We start from the raw sequence: 6000 nt of genomic DNA on the forward strand, positions 1-6000 counted from the left end.
GTTTTTATCAGATTGAGGTAGAGACCATCTACTCCAATTTTTTGTAGGGTTTTTATCATAAATGCATGTTGGATTTTGTCAAATGCTTTTTCTGCATCTATGGAGATAATCATATAGTTTTTGTCCTTGGCTCTATTGACATAGTGTATTACATTGATTGATTTGCATATGTTGAACATCCCTACATTCCTGGGATGAATCCCACTTGGTTTGAGTATGTGACCTTCTTGATGATCTTCTGCACTCTATTTGCCATTATCTTATTAAGGATTTTTGCATCTATGTTTATTAGTGAGATTGGCCTATAGTTCTCTTTTTTGGCTGGGTCTTTCTTTGCTTTGGGGATCAAGGTGATGCTTGCTTCCAGGAATGAATTTGGGAGTATTACTTCCCTTTCAATTTCATTGAAGAGTTTATACAGTAGTGGCAGTAGTTGCTCTCTAAATTTCCTTGGGATTTCAGCAGTAAAGCCATCAGGATGCAGGATTTTCTTAGTTGGTAAATTTTTAATTACGTTTTCAGTTTCATTGGTTGATATTGGGTTGTTTAGAATTTTTAGGTCTTCTTCATTCAATTTTCATAATTCATATGTATATAGGAATCTGTCCATTTCTTATTGTTTTCCATCTTATTGGCATATACGTTCTCAAAGCATGTATTGATGGTCCTCTGGATTTCTTCTGGGTCTGTTATAATTTCACACTTTTCATTCCTAATTGCATGGATTTGGGCCTTTTCTTTCCTTTTTCTGATAAGGTTGGCTAAGGGTTTGTCAATTTTGTTTATTCTTTCAGAGAACCAACTCTTTGCTTCATTGACTTTTTTGTATCATTCTCTTAGCCTCCATTGCATTGATTTCTCCTCTGATCTTTATAATTTCCTACCTTCTATGAGCATTGGGTTTGTCCTGCTCTTCTTTTTCTAGAAGCTTGAGGTTCAGCATGAAGTTATTTAATTAGGCTTGCTCTGTTTTCCTAATGTGAGTATTTACTGCTATCCATTTCCTTCGTAAAACTGCTTTCATTGTGTCCCATATATTCCAATATGTTGTATTGCCATCGTCATTGTAGGAGCTGTCTGATTTCTTCTTTACTTTTCCCTGTGACCCATTGGTTATTTAGAAGTATGTTGTTCAATTTCCACGTGTTTATGAAATTCTTATTGTTTCTTTTGCTATTGATCTCCAATTTCATCACACTATGGTCTGGTAATATACAGGGGATAACTTCAATTCCTTTTCACTTACTTAAACATGTTGTATGAGCAAGTATGTGGTCTATTTTGCAGAACGACCTGTGTGCAGCTGAAAAGAATATGTATTCTGATTTTGTGGGGTGGAACACTGTAAACATCTGTTAAGTTCATTTCTTTTAAGAGTTTTATTGAGTTTTAGTATTTCATTGCTTATTTTTTCTCTAGTTGATCTACCTATTTTTGACAGTGAGATATTGAGGTCCCCCACTACTCTTGTATTAGTGCTTATTTGATTTTTAATGTATGTTAGTATTTGTTTCTTATCGTTGGGCACACTAGTGTTTGGTCCATACATGTTTATGATTGTTATCTATTCCTCTTGGGTTGTTCCCTTTAGAAGGATGTAGTGTCCTTCTTTGTCTCTTTTAATCAGTGTTTGAAATCCACTTGATCTGAAAAAGGATAGCGATTCCTGCTTTTTTTTTTTTTTGGTTCCTGTGTCATGGAGTATTGTTTTCCCCCCTTTAACTTTCAGGCTATGAGTTTCTTTTTGAATTCAGTGTGTTTCTTGTATGCAGCATATTGTTGAGTCTTGCCTCTTGACCCATTCTGCCAGTCTATTTCTTTGGATTGGTGAATTGAGACCATTAACATTGATGGTTATTACAGATATGTATTGACTTATCTTTGTCATGACTTTTTCTTTTTCTTGGATTTTTCCCCCTTTGCACTTACTTTCTTTTCATGCCCAGTGGATTCATTCATGCTGTGCTTCCTGGGGTTGTCATAGTCCTTGTCTATTCCTAGGATATTGTCTAAAATTTTTGGAGTTCTGGTTTGGTATTTATGAAGTTCCTAAAGTGTTCTTTGTAGTGAAAGTATCTTATTTCTCCATTAATTTTGAAAGACAGTTTTGCAGGGTACATCAATCTGGGTTGGAGGCTGTTTTCTTTTAGGACTTGTAATATGTCTCTCCAAGCTCTTCTTGTCTTGAGGGTTTGCATTGAGAAGTCTGCTGTGATTCTGATGGGCTTTCCTTTGTATGTGATTTGTTTATTTTCCCTAACTGCTTGTAGAACTTTGTTCTTCTTTTCAGTTTCTGGAATCTTAACAATTATATTCCTATGTGTAGATTTTTTTGATCAAGGCAATTTGGAGTCCTATATGCCTTACTTATCCATACATCAAGTTCTTTTCCCCTGCTTGGAAAGTTTTCTGCCATCTCTTATGTGAACATTTTTTTGTGTCATCTGCACTCTCTCCTGTTTCTTCACTGACTCCACTCAGTCTTATATTATTTTTCTGTGCATCATCTAGCAGCTGTTGGACTGATTTCTCATGGTCCCTCAGTCTTTTAAAGAAATTTTTCTTTTCCTGATCACTAATTGCAATATTATCTTCTATATCTTAAATTCTGTCCTCACATTGGCTTATTTTTCTGCATAGACTTTCAATGGAGTTTTTCATCTCCTGGAAATCTGTTTGTGTCTGTTTTATGGATCCCCTTTGTTTCCTATGTTGGGATTCCATCATGTTCCTCAGCTCCTCCAATATTTTATCTGTGTCCTCTCTAGATTTATTAATCATGTCTTGCACCATGAGCAAAATCTTTGCTGTTATCTGAGTAATTATTTCTGATTTCATTTTTCCCAGATCCTCTTTTGTTGCCAGTTCAGAGAGTCCAGGTGGTTGAGTATCAGATTGTTCTATCTCATTTCCCTTTGGGGTTGCTCTAGGTGATCCAGAAGTCTGTTTTTGAGACTTGTTTATGTGTCTTCTCATTTCCATCGGAGGGGATGCTTCTGGTGCTCACACCGCTCACCTTCTCTGCCCTAGGAGCTTGGGATGGCAGCAAGGGAGCTTCCTTCTGGGTTCTGGGACCAGCTGAGCTTCTCTGCCCTAGGAGCCTGGGATGGAGGTGGGGGGCTTCCTTCCAGGTGCTGGGCTGTCCTATAGTTCTTTTAGACACATGCTAGGCCAGCACCCTACCACTGAACTACAGCTGCAGTCCTGAGGTTTTAAAGTTTTAAATGGAAAAAAGAGTTAGCATGTACACGTATCTATACTAGTTTGATTTATTTTCTTTTGTTTTATTTATTGAGGTACTGGTGTAGTTTGACAAATATGTCACACCACCACAAGCAATTCCACCCCTTATTGCTGGCTCTGAAGGAGTGGGGGGCTTCAAAATCCACAAGAGGGTTCCTGTTGCTGGCAGGCTGTGCTTGGAAGCAGAGGCCCCTGGCCTTGGGGTTTCTAGTCGTTGTTGTTTTTGTGGGGAAAATGCCTTTTCATTAAATTAAAAGACAAAACAAAACTTGCTCTTCCTGGTGGGACACTGACCGTCTAGGTCTAGGGTTCTCAGAGGATCTGACCTAGGAAGCCCAAGGGACAAAGGAACAAGAAATGCTGCAGGGACAGCCAGTTTCAAGGGTCACTGCTCTGACTCCTCCAGCACATACAGTTTCAATCAGGGAGCTTGGTGCCTTCCCCTAGCACAGAAGCTCAGCAGCCCTGGGTGCCCAGCTGACTTTGTTCAAGGGGAGCTGGGCCAGGACAGGGTGGCGGCCCACAGGAGAGTTGGACCTTCCCCTTCTATACAGTTTTGGAAATGGCAGGGCTCAGCGACAGGCAGCAGGCAGCACACTGCTTGAGGGTTTGCCCAGGTCGCTACCATCTCTGGGGAGAGACTAACCCTGAGCCCTCTTTGCCCACACTGTCCAAAGCAAATAGCGCAGATGGCCCGAGCAGGGGCCCTGGTGAAACTCTTTATTCTCAGGAGATGGCCATCTCTGCTCTGGGACTCTGCCATCTCCACCAGCCTCTTCCTGCTCCTGAATGAGGTTCCTCTGAATTATGTACCACTCTGTGAGCAAAGACAATTCTTTTCACCATAATCATGAAGTACATCTGGTTGGTAGGAAGGAATGTCAGCCAGAACTGGTCTGCTGCTCTGATGAAAATGCAGAAATCATCTGGAAGTCAATTGCCTGTTTTGTTTCATGAGACTTAACATCTCTTCATAGACAAAAGGCAACATCATTCATCTTTATAAACCCAGCAGCACTAATATGGTAACCTGAGTGCTGCTCATATTTGTTGAACAAATGTGGACTCTTGCTTACTCTCCTCTGGATGCAACCATATTGCTGATGTTCCTGTTATTTTGTGGCACCAATTTCAAGGTAAAGAGAATGACCTTTGGTGTGGGAAAGAACACAGAATAAAAACTGAAGGTTGGCTGTATGTTCAGTGCCTCCCATGAGCTGTGTGGCCTGTGTTCTCTTCTTTAAAACAGAGCTGATGGCGGGGCTGTGGGGAAAGAGGAACACTGCTCCACTGCTGGTGGGAGTGTCGACTGGTGTAACCACTGTGGAAATCAGTATGGAGATACCTCAAAGAACTAGGACTGGAAGTCCCATTTAACCCTGCTATTCCACTGCTGGGGATCTTCCCCAAAGAATTAAAAGAATCATACCACAGTGATATATGTGCACCCATGTTCATAGCAGCACAGTTTGTAATAGCTAAAACTTGGAAACAGCCCAAATGACCATCAACTGGAGACTGGATAAAGAAAATGTGGTTTTTTAGTAAAATGGAGTACTGCTCAGCCATAAAAAATGAGAAATTAGAGACATTTATAGCTAAGTGGATGCACATTGAGGCAATACTCTTAAGTGAAATAAATAGGACACACATGTATAAATACCAAATACTGTCTCTAGTGTGAGAAACTGAAAGTGTAAATAAGGGCTAAATGTATAATAGGTAATGTGAAATAGGAAGAAAAGGGGCAAAGGGAAAGGAAGTGGGAGGGCTAGGGGAAAGGATAGAAGGGAATGGGATTAATATGAAAAAATGGAAAAATAGGAACAAAATCTTTGTAAATAGGAATGGAGGGGTTGAAGGGAGGGCTGGGCAAGGGTGAAAAATAAGAACCAAGAGAGACTATGTAAAGGTGCAAATTTCCAATGATGAATGTCATTATATTGTATACCTAAAATGTACCAATGATTAGAATGAATAATCGACAATGCAAAATAGGAAGAAAAGGTCCAAAGGGGTAGGGGTAGTGGGAGGGGCAGGGGAAAGGAAAGAAAGGAAAGGAAAAATGATGAGAAATGGAAAAAATGGAAATAAAGTCTTTGTAAATAGGGAAGGGTGGAGGCGGTGAAGGGAGGGCTAAGAATGGGGAAAAAATAAGAACCAAGATGCATTATGTAAAGGTACAATTCCCAATGAGAAATGTAATTGTGTTGTATACCTAAAATGTACCAATACAATTTTTAAAAAGAGAAAAAAAAGAAATCAACTAATAACAAATAATGGAGGGGTTGAGGGGAGAAAGGAACCCTTCTTCATTGTTGGAGGGAGTGCAAACTGGTGCAACCACTGTAGAAATCAACATGGACATACCTCAAACAACTAGGATTAGAATTCCTGTGCTGGGTATCTTCCCAAAAGAAGTTTAAAAATCATACTTCAGTGATATATGCTCACCCATGTTTATAGTGGCACAGTTTGTAATAGCTAAAACTTGGAAACACCCCAAATGCCCATCAACTGGAGATTGGATAAAGAAGATGTGGGGGTTGTTAATAAAATGGAGTACTACTCAGCCATAAAGAATGAGAAACTAGAGACATTTATAGCTAAGTGGATGTACATTGAGGCCATACTCTTAAGTGAAATAAATAGGACACACATGTATAAATACTGAATAGTTTCTCTGGTGTGAAAAACTAAAAGTGTAAATAAGGATCTAAATGTATAGTTGATATTGTGTAATAGGAAGAAAAGGTC

The sequence above is a fragment of the Heterocephalus glaber genome, unplaced genomic scaffold (assembly GCF_053883595.1).
Source record: "Heterocephalus glaber isolate CG9 unplaced genomic scaffold, H.glaber_assembly_v1.0 deba00000809, whole genome shotgun sequence".
NCBI classification, from domain to species: domain Eukaryota; kingdom Metazoa; phylum Chordata; class Mammalia; order Rodentia; family Bathyergidae; genus Heterocephalus; species Heterocephalus glaber.